Raw genomic sequence first — 14,199 nt, 5'->3', positions numbered from 1 at the left:
GAGAGAGAGAGAGAGACACAGAGAGACACAGAGAGAACAGAGAGACACAGAGAGAGACACAGAGAGAGACACAGAGAGAGAGAGAGACACAGAGAGAGACACAGAGAGAGAGAGAGACACAGAGAGAGACACAGAGAGAGAGAGAGACACAGAGAGAGCAGAGAGACACAGAGAGAGACACAGAGAGAGACACACAGAGAGAGAGAGACACACAGAGAGAGAGAGACACACAGAGAGAGAGAGAGAAATTGTGCTTTCTTTTTCAAGGCTTTACTTTGCAGGAACCTCTCTTTCCCTTCTGGAAAGAGAAGAGCTTGGAGGCAGGGAGATCGTTTTCCAAAAGTAAGAGTTGATCCGAGCAGTTAGCTGGGAGTCTGTAGCTTTGATGTTTTATGGCAGCACATTCACAGACGCCCCTGAAAGAACCGGGTGCAGGACGGGGAAGAAAGTCAGAGAAAGGATTTTAAAACACAAAGGCCACACACACTCACCTCAACACACTCACTCAGCTCTCCCGAATCCAACATCTCACACACACTAGCACACACACACACACACACACACACAGACATCCACACACAAGCAAACACCAGCGGTTTCTGTCTCTGACTCTGTCTCTTTCTCTCTTGCTTTGTCTCTCTCTCTCTGTGTGAGAATGCAGAACAGTGAGGCAGACAAAGCCATACCTCCGCCCTGCTGGGCTGCTGTTCTCAGCTGAGAGAAGGGGAACATAGTTCTTCACCCCAGTCTGCCAAACACACACACACACATGTAAAAGACCTCCACAGCTGTCAAAAACACATAACTTAATCCATAGCTTAGGCCTCGTAACTACACAGTCCATCATTTCACTGATAGATCCTGCAGGTATTCTTCCTCAAGTGTCTTCATCAGGGAATTAATCTACCATTTGGTTGATGCCTGTTTCTCATTCAGCCTGTGTATATAAAACGACTTTGTAATAGTGAAGAGAGAATAAATTAAAAGGCGAATCTTGTGTTCTGTCATAGCTCAGTTTAAGTATGGTTAATAGATAGTAAAAGCTATCTTGTGTCAGTGACAGTTGGTTAGCCAGTCCTAAAGAGCTACTACCTATCTTGTTGACACAAGAATTCCTGTCGAACTTCCAGACAAGAGAGGAAATAGTTTCCTGCCAACAGGGAGAACGTTATTGCAGTTCAAGAGTTGCAAATGACTTTCAAAGACCCACCTCGCCAAATGAAACCTTGGCAACGTTAACACCACAGACCCCTCACACCCCTTGCCTGGGTATGAAGGGGAAGAACACTTGATGCAAGAAAACATCCCGACTTAGAAAGTCATCAGTAGAATAACTCTCCTGTTTCCCCTCCTGGATGTTCAGTAGCTGCTAAGGACCTCAGGTTCTAGAGCGTTCATGCCCGTCCACGATGGCTCTGGTGAATCTGAGTGCTAAAACACATGTTGCTGGTCTGCCTGACTGCCTGTCTCACTGATGACAACTCCATTTGGAGACAAGGTCAGATTCTGGCCATTTGTAGTTCTTAAAACCAATGTGTTGGAGCAGTCTCGGAATCAGCTTCTAGACACCATTGTCACATGATTTATTGGTCAAGCAATAGAGATATATCAGACAAATCCGACAAATGTTAATGAATCGTATTTAAATATGCTTGTTAGAATCAAATAAAACCAGGCAGTCATTTGATAGTTGCTGTGGTGAGCTTGTTTTCCTATACACTGGATGTTTTGGCAAACACAAACATGCTTGAAGACACTTTTAGTCTTTCACAAATGAACAAACACACACACACACACACACATTCTAGGATGCACATGCACACATACAGTGGCCAATGATTCGCTGAGGAAGTCTGAGGGGGATCAACGCAGGCCAAGCTGACGGCAATGACCTGTCAGTCTTCATTAAGCCATCACTGCGTCCCATCAGGAATGTGGTGAGGCGTGTTTAACACGAGGCTGACACAAAGCACTGCCACTTGTTATCGGCCCTGATCCTTCTGCTGTTGCCTCAAACCAGCCTCCCAAATCTACTCAGTAGCAAAACTCTCCCCTAGGTGTTGAAGTTTGCTAGGCTAGCTAAGCGTTGGCTGCAAAGGGTTCTCTCTTCCGTACAAGGAATATTATGTTGTTGTTTATAGAGCAATCCTTATCAAAACATACAATAAACGTATGAATAATATGCTTTTTCCTTGTCGTTTTTTCCCCTCCCATTTTAAGGTATTGAATTAGTTAATTTAGTTGAATTCCGAGTTTTACTGCCTTGAAAAAAAGTTGTTGCTATAATTGTTTTCAAACGGATTGTCTCTTTATTGTCAAGCTTTACCATCTTATCGTCATATGAAAGTTAATGTCAAGTTGAAGTTAGTTTGTTCTGATTTCATGTGTTCATTTGACTTTGCCTCGTGGTAACACTGCCAGAAACGCTGAAGTTTTGACTGTAGTCCAATCAAGTGTCCAGTCTGTTGATGATTTGTGACTGGTACCCTTTGCATGAAGACTTTGGAGCTCGTCACAACACTGGCCATCTGCCCACCTGGGCCTGGGGCCCCTGTCATGGTAGCGCCTCCGCTCTTCCTCCTCCGAAATTAATTTCACTTCCCATTGACCCATGATTAAATTCTGGAACGTTCCCTCGCCACTGCAAAACATTAAACACGATTCTCGATTGAGCTATTCTGTTGGACGCAAAGTTGATAAACATTTTGTGGGAGCACCACCCGTGTTAAACGGACTTATTGTCGTTTTTCCTGGGTGTGGAAATCGATGGAGATTCATGCCACACTTTGGAAGGGAAGAACTGGAGGCTTGCTCTTCTTGGAGAGAGATCTATTCTCACAGCTCCATTGGCAGAGACGCTGAATACCTAACAGCGTCTCTTCAAAAAAATCTTGAGTCTTTTAATTAACAGGTAAAATACCGACACTAGCGAGTGAAGACACTCGTGAAAGAGCAAAGACACGGGTTTCACAACGTGTCTCCGAACACGCAAATAGAGCAGTAAACGAAAGTGAGGTTGGAAGCGGACCATCGCCGGAGAATCTCTACAACCGGTGATGCTGGCATGAAATGAAGCCTGCCAGCCTGATGGCAGACTCTCAGATAGATGGCACCGTACCATGGCACAGGAAGGACCTCACTGTTCCATCAGCGCCTGTTTTCTTCCCAAGCTCTCCAAACTTAAGTGAAGCGACAACATTTGGCAACGGCAGAACTTTAAAATGCCCTTATTCGTCACTGATTACTGACTTAGGTGAATATTCATAATTCAGGCAGGTATTAATCATCAGAATTGTCTATTTAACATAATTGAATTGACTTTGAGTGTGAAAACCATGTTGGAACCTGATTTGTATGTGTAACAAAGTTGCAAATGCGCAAAAAAATGCTCTTGTTTCTTATGGGAAGGCACAGCATAATTGCAGTGCCGCATTTAGTACCACGTATAGCCTACCCACCCTTCATAGGATTCATGTTGACTTGTGTTTTTGTCATACCCGACGCTGGCTTTACTGGTGCCGTTGTGTCCACATGCCCCACTCATAACCTGTCAAATACAATCAGACCGTGTGACTGTCAGACTGTCTCCTCCTCCATCTCTCAGTGACAGCATCGAGCGACGGAGGGAGGAGAGGAGGAAGGGAGGAGAGGGACAGGAGGACGCCCCCCTGCACACACTCCCAGTCAGGCCTCTGGTATCAGGTAAGGGGAGGATGGAGGGATGACAGATGAGTGGAAGAAGTGAGGGATGGGATTTCACGGAGGTGGGGGTGTCGGAGGGGGTCACCTCCCGGAAGCAAATGCGAGACGGGTGGGGGTGTTTGACCTTCAGTGGCCGCGCCGGTAACGAGGGAGGAGCGATCTTCCCGGTAAGGAGGGAGGAGTGATCCTCCCCGATTATGTAAACGAGGCGTCGTTGACGCAAAACGCCCCGGACCGGTCGCTAATGTTCACCAGTTCGTGAAAGGGCAACGCTCCCTGGGAGAAATACCAGCACATTAGCCGGCCGGAGAGAAAGAGAGGGACAAGGGGGAGAGGAGGGAGAGAAAGGAAGGAAGTAGGGGGAAAGAAGGGCAGAGGGGAGGGGAGGGAGGGAGGAGAAGAGATGGGCCGACTTCTTCGGGGTCCCTAACGAGCCGGACGGGGCTACTCCCCCAGCGCAATACATTATCATATTTCCACGTAATTAGTTGGTTTTTCCACTTGAAATGAGCAAGCGGATTGACGGTGCGTTCACCGCCAGGGGGGAGGCTGGGGTCCCAGTCTCCTACCCCGTCTCGTCCTCTCCTATCTCCACGACAACGACCCCTGGCTCGTCTCTCGCATGACCGGGCCCTCCACCTCTCCCTGGGTCCTACACCCAGCCGGCCTCCACCTCTCCCTGGGTCCTGCAGAGGGAGGAGAGAGGGTCCCCGGCCCTGCCCTGCGGTAGCGAGGCGTGGACACGCCGTGGGAGTACCCGGGGTACGGGTGAAGGAGAGAGGGGGCCGTGAAGGGAAGAGGGGAGCAGATGACTTCTGGCACTGGGTGTCTCTGTTGGTGCCTCAAGGGAGGGGGTCGTGCTTGGGTCCTGGGTGAGGTCTCACACATACACACACACACACGCACGTGTAGAGGGGCCATGGCCAATCATATCAAACTGATCCTTCGACACACCCTGACCTGCTGAAGGGCACCATTATATCAGTTGATGACCTTGTTAAGATCAAGGTAACCAGACGCTGGTTATCTCCTGAGGCAGAACCTCTGGCGAGATGGTTACCGAATCTCATTCTGGCACAAGAAACCCCTCCTAACTGCTTGGCACAAGAAACTGCTCATATAAATGATGTATTGACAATAGATATCCATATCCCAATTTACATTTTAATGTATTCTCTGGAGTTACAAGAATCTCTAACAAGATTCTGAAAAGAATAAGGTCCGCATTCAACTGTACCCAGAGTTTCAACTACAACCATTTTATTATTATTTTCATGTCTCCTATAATATGACCTCTCCCAGCCTTAATTATCTGGTTCTTTTTCAAGCAACGTTAACAATATTAGCCTCGATGCAACCCATGTATATTCCGCATATAATGACGTTTGACACGACTTCCACTTGGACTCTACCTGAGGTTATGTGTTTGGGCTGTGCGTGGGCTGCATTACGGTCCTCAGTGAAGGCATTGGTCTGGCATGACAGGGCCGTGAAAGCTGATGGAGGCAGGATTGACCGGCGGCTACCGCTGGGCTACGCTAGATGTGACTACGGCTAGGCTAGGCTAGCTAGCGTGTGTCCTCCGGAGCTCATTCAAGCAGCAGAGGCCCCCGTAGCTTCATATTAAGAGCACAGGCTGGAGTGGACTTGGCCATGGTCCTAGCTTCATGCATCATCACGGACTGCTGTCCAACGTGGGGGGAAAGAAGATTCTATATTTGTTTCGTTGCCACAGTTCTTTTTTCTCTTTCTTTTTTTCTCTTTCTCTCTCTCTTTTTCTCCCTCTTTCTTTCTTTCTTTCTTTCTTTCTTAGGGTTAGGGTTCTTTCTTTCTCCCTCTCTCTTTCTCTCTCTCTCTCTCTCTCTCTCTCTCTCTCTTTATTGTTCTTTCTCTCTCTCTCTCTCTCTCTCTCTCTCTCTCTCTCTCTCTCTCTCTCTCTCTGTCTCTGTCTCTGTCTCTGTCTCTGTCTCTCTCTGTCTCTGTCTCTCTCTCTCTCTCTCTCTGTCTATCACACACACACTGCAGCTGCCAGGAGACGTCCACCTCCAACGCCAGTTGTGTGTATGTTAACTTGCCAGTGGACATTAATTGCATTGGCTCACTGCATGCACATGGTACCACAGCATAAAGCATCTTGGATAACTGTTGCTGCAGTCTTAAATATCTTTAACATAGACTTGAATAAAGCTTAGCCCCAGAGTACTACATAACACAATGTGACGTCTATAGTAGAACTGTGTGGCTATTATTATCAGTCCACAGACTTGTATTCCAATCCAGATTAAATGCTTTTTTGACTACATTTAGTCATTCAGCAGACGCGCTTATCCAGAGCGACTAGAAGTTTTCCAGAAGTCAGATTAGCCTGTTCCCCGTTCTGTCCTTCTTTGTGTCAGGTCATGCTACTTTGTCAACCAGATTCTACCTCAAACGATGCGTAACTCAAAGTCAAAGAAAGTTTGAATGCTCCAGAACCCATCCTCTCAGCACAGTCTCAAATGGTCAGAGAAAGTATGTGCCCATTACTGGGTGTTTCTGTCAGTGTTGGTGCACTTGAGAGAGGATTTGGGGAATTTAAAACAGATGTTCGAAAGCCTTGATGAGAGAGTTTAATATCTACTGGGACTGTGCTGGGACTTTCATGTTGCCATGGCGGAGAAAGTAAGCTGTCTGACTTCAAAGACATCCTCGGTGTCAAGGCCAACGAGGGGCAACACAATATGACCCTCTCACTGTCTATAACTTTATCATCACCTCGCCAGCTCTCATCACTTGAAAGTCTGCCTCTGTGAAAACCGAGTATAATTTGGGTGTGTGTGTGTGTTTGTATGTGTGTGTGTGTGTGTGTGTGTGTGTGTCTCTGTGTACCACCTACCGCCATCACCAGCCCGCAAAATCTGTAAAGAGACCCTCTCTCTCTGTTTTTCACACACGTACACAAACACAAACATCCAGCCAGCCCAGTGCTTATCTTGTGTGTACATGGGCATGGTCTGGGTTCTGAGCACCAGCAGGCCTGGTCCCTCTGCAGGGCTGGCTGACAGAGCTGAGGGGAGGATGGTGGAGGAGGGAGGGAGGGTCTTGGCTGGCTGGCGCGCCAGGACAGGGGCAGCGTGGCGCGGCTCCAGTACTCTGGACGGGGCCCAGTTGGTGCTTAATCACAGCAAGCGGTCAGCGCTCTGCGACCCTGGCTGTTCACAGCCAGCTGACATCAGAGAGAGAGAGGGAGAGAGGGAGAGAGGGAGAGAGGGAGAGAGGAAGAGAGGGAGAGAGGAAGAGAGGGAGTTATAGTAATATAGTGGAATGAGAAAGAGAGAGAGAGAGAGCATGTGAGACAGCAAGAGAGAGAGGAGAGGGGATGAGTGACGGGGGAATGGCTCCCCCTCTGTCCCCATTCCTCCCCTACTTCCATCTCTCTCTCTCTCTCTCTCTCTCTCTCTCTCTCTCTCTCTCTCTCTCTCTCTCTCTCTCTCTCTCTCACTCTCTCTCTCTGCTTGCCCCACAACCGCCATGCAGGTGTGTAATCTCGAGCCAGGGAGACGGGAGGCGGGTGGCCCCAGATCGTGGGGAGGTGAGGGGGGCTTGGGCCAGGGGATGAGGGGCAGGATAGAGGGGGGATGCTGGTGGTGGTGGTGGGTAATGAGAACCTGCCAAGACCATGAGTACAGATTGTGTGGGAGAGCCAAGACAGGGCCCTGCCAACGCTGTGTGACCTAGTCTCTGTCCCCAGACGCACCGCATCTCTGTCACCAGTGTGCTCACGTTGTGTGTGTGTGTGTGTGTGTGTGGGTACTGGAGGTAGAAACTAACTGAAATTGAGATTGAGAATATTTGTGGTGCAAAGTGTCTCCACAACCTGGCTAGAACAGAGGTTGGAACCAATTTGAATGTAGATGTGAAAAGGGACTGCTTCACGACACTTCACATGTAAATATTAAACTAATTCAGTACACTTAAAGTACAAAAAGGCACGATACAAAGTTGTTTAAGATTTGTTTTCCATTCATGCCAGTTTATTTTTGTGCATCAACTCTTTTTGTCTTGTGTTACTGTAGATGTCATGTCGAAAATGTTTAGGGTTGGCTGAATATTTGTAGCTTTATTAAGTTAATTCCTGAGACAGTATTCCAATATTATAAAAAGAAAATGTAAAGTTGTGATTCATTGGGGGATGGGTTAAGCGGTGATTTTCATGAACTAAAGTCGTAATAATAATCTCAACAATAATTTACATTTGGAAAATCAAGAAAGTAATGTAATATGTATTTCTTCTTACAAGCCAAGTATACTCAAATGATTTAAGAAACTTATATGAAACCAAAATCAAATTCATATACGTTTACACTGCCCACAGGCATGTAGTAAGTGGCTGAATAAACACTTTTGGGAGAATGTGGTCTTTAAATGTCAGTGTGATAGTTGAACCAGGCACTTACCAATGCATTTACCCTTCTGAACCAGGCTTGGGTGAAGAACAATTGCATCTGACAGTAATTACCCCCCGAAAAATCACCAAAATGTACTTTTGTACTCCATCATTTCACAGAGGAGTTTGAGTCGAGGCAGAGCCGAACCACATTTTCATCCTCATCCCATATGAATTCAGACGTCTGTTTTACAGAAAAATACAAGCAGAGAGGTGAAACTATCTCTCCGTAGCTGCACGTGTATGTTTTAGAGGAGCATGGCATTTGGTGATTTGGCAATGACAACATGGCAGAGGCGTCACCTCTCTGGCCACAGCTGTGGTTGTCTCTCCATGCTCCAGGGAGAGATGGGAGCCCTCAGCCCTGGAGCGGAGACCTTTGGCTGGGCTAGCAGGGATGAGCTAGCTGCCCTGTCACCACAGCAGGATGGATCTGTGGACAGACAGCCACATGTCAAAGCAGCTCTGATAAGCTCTGAAACAGATATGTGTGTGTGTCTATCAGTGTGTGTGTGTGTGTGTGTTTGGACAGCATGTGTGTGTGTGTGCGTGTGTACACTCCCTATGAGCAAATAAAGGTACGTACTTCTAACCGGAAGAAGAAAAAACACAGAGGAGACAATGATAATTATAAAAAAAAAAAAAAAAAAAAAACTTTGATGTGTACACTATGCAAATGAAGTTGGGAAATGTCACATTTGCATACATTTTCGTTGACCCCCGTCGCAGTCTCCCTCCCAGCGCAGGCTGACAGATCGGCCATTGTCCAGACGCCCTGCTTTACATATCAGAGTGTCCTCCCATCACCGCGGGTTACCCACCCCGCCCGTCAGGGCAGGTCGTCACGGAGACTGAGGCTGATGTGGACTGACAGCGCAGACAGTTGGAGTGACTGACTGGCCGTCCAAGCATGGATGGTAAGGAAAACTAAGAGAGAGAGAGGGAGAGACAAGAAGATGAGGGGATATGCTTTGGGCTTGGTTAAACTAAAGACGGGAATATACAAACACTTGATTATGCTAATGTATGTTTTAATTTAATCAATTACTTGTGGAGTGTTCATCAAAAAAATTGTGAGTATATGACCCGGAGCTGTGTTTCTATGTCATGTGTCTGTCTAGTTGTTTCTGAGTGCTGACAAGATTGTAAACATTGCTGATGGTTTGGGGGAAAGTGGGCCTAACCAACAAAAATACGTTTAACATAGATATTAGAAATATAGAAATGTATGTGGTATTCTTGTTTCAAAGGTAAGTAGTACTACTTGTAAATGTATACAAATCTCAAGAAATCAACAGAAGGATGCCAGAATGTGAAATGTGTTCAATTAAATCTGAGATTACAGATAACTCAACCTTTTTTGAACAATACATTTTATATCTCTCTTTAAAAATACAACATCCTCCATACAAATAATTCAAAAGGTCTGAATGTTTTTGAGGGGGGGGGGGGGGGATGCAAAGAAAGTTATTTGATTGGATTGTAAGCTTCCCGACTGTCTCTGTTTTCAGTGCTCTCAGGTACTGCCATTGCTGCAGTGCCATTTCTGTCTGGCACTTTATAGTGGGCCTCCCCCTGCTGGTGAATCAATAGAAAGCAGCTCTAGGCAAATCTACGTTCTACCTTAACATTCCTACGAGAATACTTGGGATTATATTGGAAATATCCTCAGCAACGACGTCTTCATTTATTCACTTCTTTTTTTCATTTGATCAAACCGAGGCCGCTAACCCTCACTTGACTGGACAGGAAGCCCTTTAAAATGTATGAGAAAATATCCACCACATTTGTAATTTAAATTTGATTAAACATGTCCACATACATTTTCACCGACCTACTCTGAGGAAGACAATTTATCACCACAATTATTGCATTTATTTGATTGTGGTCTCAGCCCAACCTCATATGAACAGAGTTAATTTAGGTCACGCCATGCCCAAGGGCAGGTTATTTGAATTCCCCAAATAGTTGAAATAACGTTAAGTATGTGTGCTTGAACAACTGCCATCCGACACAATGATTTGGTCCACTAGTTCATCATGTTATTAAATACTGACGGCTGTGGCCATGTGCTTGCTGACTGTAGCATGCAGCCCAGTGCACCACCAAAATACACTCTGTTACACATACATTCACTTTCAAAAGCATACAGATATAGAAATACATCCAATGAAATACATCATGTACAGGTGAAACAATACTGCTAAATGTAATTTTTTTATTTGATGGACCGTTACAATGAAAGTTTTCCCCTTGATCACAAATGATTTGGGTATATATATAGAATATATAGAATTGACAACCGAGCATCGTTTCCACTTTGATCATCCCAATTACATGTGTAATGTGCAGTATAATACCAGCACACATGCGATCCTACCCAGAAGTCTCTGCGCCCGCATCTGTCTCCTCTCTGGTGAGGCGAGGTTGGGAGGAAGTGTAAAGAGCGAAGGTAATTGGTTCTGACTGCTACGCTGCTCACCTGAGGCCTGGCTAACTGCTGAACATTTTGAGCATTTAGAGGCCTAACATATCTATTATACATACCTAATCTAACAGGGAGAATGGGGAGGAAAAAAACACCCAGATGTTGCCAAAGATGCGGGTTAGGCAGACAGTTGAATGGGCAGGTCATTTCAAAGGACCAAACACCTTTACTTATTTAAAACGGATTACAACTTCCTCGCTCTATTTTGGTGGTCGCCTCCCACGAAGACACTTGCAATGGACAAACACGCTCTCACAAACACAGTTTTTCTCTGTCTCAACGCAGACGCAGAAACAAACGCACACACACACGCACACACACTGGCACAAAGTTGTGAAGGGAGCCCAGGAGGTTTCAGATGCAGAGGGATCTGACGAGTGGGGGATTGGGGGGCTGAGGAGAATCCTGAGCTGTTGGCTGCAGTTGAAGACCTGGCTGTGAGTAGGGGAGGACAGAGACCAGCTCTCACTTTTCAAACACAGACCCTCTCAGCCAGACACACACACACACACACACACTGTGCCAATCCTCACTCCTGCCAGGCTGTCCATACGTAACCCATTTGGTTTGTTGTGTCACTTCTCTGCTTTAGAAAAAAAAACACAAAAAAAAAACAACCATGGGGGGTTTGCAAGACCCAGACGCCCCCCAGCCAAGCGCCCCCCCCCCCCCCCACACCACACCACACCACAAAAAAAAACAAACACACCAACTCACAAGTGGGAAGCTAAGCTGACACAAATTGGGCAGGTTCCCCCCTCTGTCACATGGCTCTTTCACACAAAGCACATGTTTTCGCAAAGGAGGATCACCAGCAGGCAGCACAACAGCAGCTCACGGAGCCAAGGACAGTGTCCGTGTCTTGACGGGCATGTGGTGTGCCCCGGACGTCATCCGAGTTTGACATGACGCACAGAGGGGAGGGAGGGGGGGTGGGCGGGACCCTGAAGACAGGGTCACCCAACTCACCAGTATGCCCATTCACACCAGTGCCCGTTAAAACACCCACTGGGAGAGGTATGGGATTGCAGCTTGAATAGACCGCGTGTCATCTTTGAGCATCTTTAGACATAACACACATCCATCGGTTCACTGTCCAAGTCCATGTCATGCAATTATACAGGATGATACGCCTAATGGTATGCTTATTGGATGTTCAGTGAAAGCATTTACAATATGCTACCATATGAAATGAACAGTGGACTATTATTGACCTCAAGACATTCTCATACATAATTGCATTTTTTCTTTTATATTCAGGCCATGGATATTTTTCAATTACTTGGGATAAAATATGAATTATTCAGAGGTTGCTTGAGGGGTGTATGAGTGTATGTCACACATGTGTATTTTAAAGTGACATCTATAGGCATATGTTTGATGTCAATCATACATACAAAACTTATAACCTTACATAAAGAATCTATTTCCTCTGTCAATCTGTTTATCTGTCCACCAGTGTATCGATATACCTGTCATTATATCTGTCTATCCACCTAGCTGTCTGTCTTTCGATCTGTCAGGCTACCTATCTTCTTGTCCTCCAGTCTATCTGTGTACCAGTCTGTTAGATGGCCATCTATCTCTGTCAGGTTACCTGTCTGTCTGTCAGTCTTTCTTCTCTGTCCAGACGCTCCAGCATGCCGGCCTACTGCAGCAGATTGCCAGGCCCCCTCTCCCTGCCACACGTCAGTACCCAGCCTGCTGCTTCACTCCCCCAAGGATGGGCCGACACCTGCTGTTGGCAGGCACTACCTCCCCCCTGTACCCTACGCCCCCCACCCCCAGCCCCAGCCCTGCCTCACCCCATGTGCTGTCTGTGAGCCGCACAGCTCCGGGGTAAGCCACCGAAGGGGAGGGGGGGGGGGGGGGGCGGGGACATGGGACCCCCAGTCCTCCCAGACCTAGCCGTGTCCCCCGCCAGCCTCCTCCCCCACCCCACCTCTTGGCCCCTTGCTCCCGCCTCCCCAGCCCCACCACATCATCCAGCTCAACTGGCTCAGGGATCTTCCTCTTCATTGCCCGAAGCCCCCAGTGCTCCCCTCCATATGGTTTAGGCATTCTTGATTTCTCTTCTTTATTGTTTTTCATCTGGGGGGGGTGGAGGGCGGGGAACTAGGGAGGGGGGAGGGAGGGTCGTTGTGGGGCACCAGCCTGCCTGACCTGACCCTCACAGCACAGAGCGGGAGACAAACCCAGGATGAGAACCACCAGAGAGGAGAGAAAGCATGTGGTGAAGAGCCAGTCATGCATGACAGTCAATGAGCCCGTCCACTCATTGTCTAATGGGTCATGTCATAGTGTAACAAGGCACCCATTAAATAGGCTAAAGTAAAGGAATGCCAGCTAGCTATATACTTTTGAGCCACAATAGATGCGTACAACAGATATGCCCAATTATATTATCCATTTCACTGGAATAACTGACTTTAGGTGAAGGAAATGCAAAAATCAGAAAGCAGTGTTCCTTTCTGGATTCGTACAGTTCAGTTGACAGTTCACAGCTCTGTTCTTGAATCATGGAAATGGACCGGTGAGAGTAATACCATTCTTAATGAGGGCCTGGCTCCACGAATCGCCGCGAGGAAGGAAGGAATCACGACGGGGCGGCCATCTTTATTATTCCCTCAATAATTCATACTCATTTTGCTGCCACCGAATTAGTTTCAGAACGTGAGTTAGAGCCATGCCAATATTATCCACACCCTACTAGTGTGTCCAAGACTGATTGAGTTCTGGCCTGGACTCTGTTTGGGAAGGAACCCATCCAGAGACAGTGTCCAACATGGATCTGCCAATCAAAAGAAAGCACTTTGGAAGCGTGACCAACTGTTAAGTCCTCGTCCAAGTCTGGCCCAGCAGGGAAGAGCGCTCGGCGTATCAGTGTGTTCTGCTCTCAGCATTTCCCGCCCAGGTAACCAAAACAACACTTTACAACAACAAACAGGAAGTTGATATTGGAGAGTGTTTTGTTTCATTTTTTTTGGGGGGGGGGGGGGGGGTTGTGGTGGTCTCATGCTCAAGAACTTGTGTGTGTCGCTCCCCCGGCGGAGAGTCATGGGCCCCGTTCATCACTCCCGTCCGTGTGTTTTGTCCACACGCGAGCAGTGTGACCTTAAACTCTCTACCTGGCCATATAAGGAGTATCCCGAGCACTCTGCAGCCACGCTGAGCTCCTGCTTTGGGATTCACCGTCTGTGTGAAAAGGACATAAAAAAATCAAATTTAAGGACTCCTCAGAAATAAAAATCTACTTAGCAACCATCTTTCACTGCTGAGAGGGTATCAGAAAAGACTCGGTTTGACAAAGGAACCGTATAGCTTCTGTACACGTCATGACAACGAGGTAGCGAGCCATTTGTGTCCAATCAAGTGAAGGGACTGAGGCAGTTGCGAGCTGAGCTCCTTAATGTAATAATGCTTCCCTTGTGAGGGGCTTCCGAGTGTACAGTCAAGCGCCGCTGATCTATGATGATGGGAAAGAGTCTGTCAGAACCAGAGAACCAGCTCTTGGTCTGAATCTGGCCAGCAGAGCTGACTGCGCTCACTTGACAGCACTCATTATTTATCTCATTTAAACACT

Source organism: Hypomesus nipponensis, chromosome 16 (genome assembly GCF_054491055.1).
Source record: "Hypomesus nipponensis isolate SF chromosome 16, ASM5449105v1, whole genome shotgun sequence".
Taxonomy (NCBI): Eukaryota; Metazoa; Chordata; class Actinopteri; order Osmeriformes; family Osmeridae; genus Hypomesus; species Hypomesus nipponensis.
The sequence above is the reverse complement of the archived record's forward strand: the minus strand, read 5'-3'. Positions refer to the sequence as shown.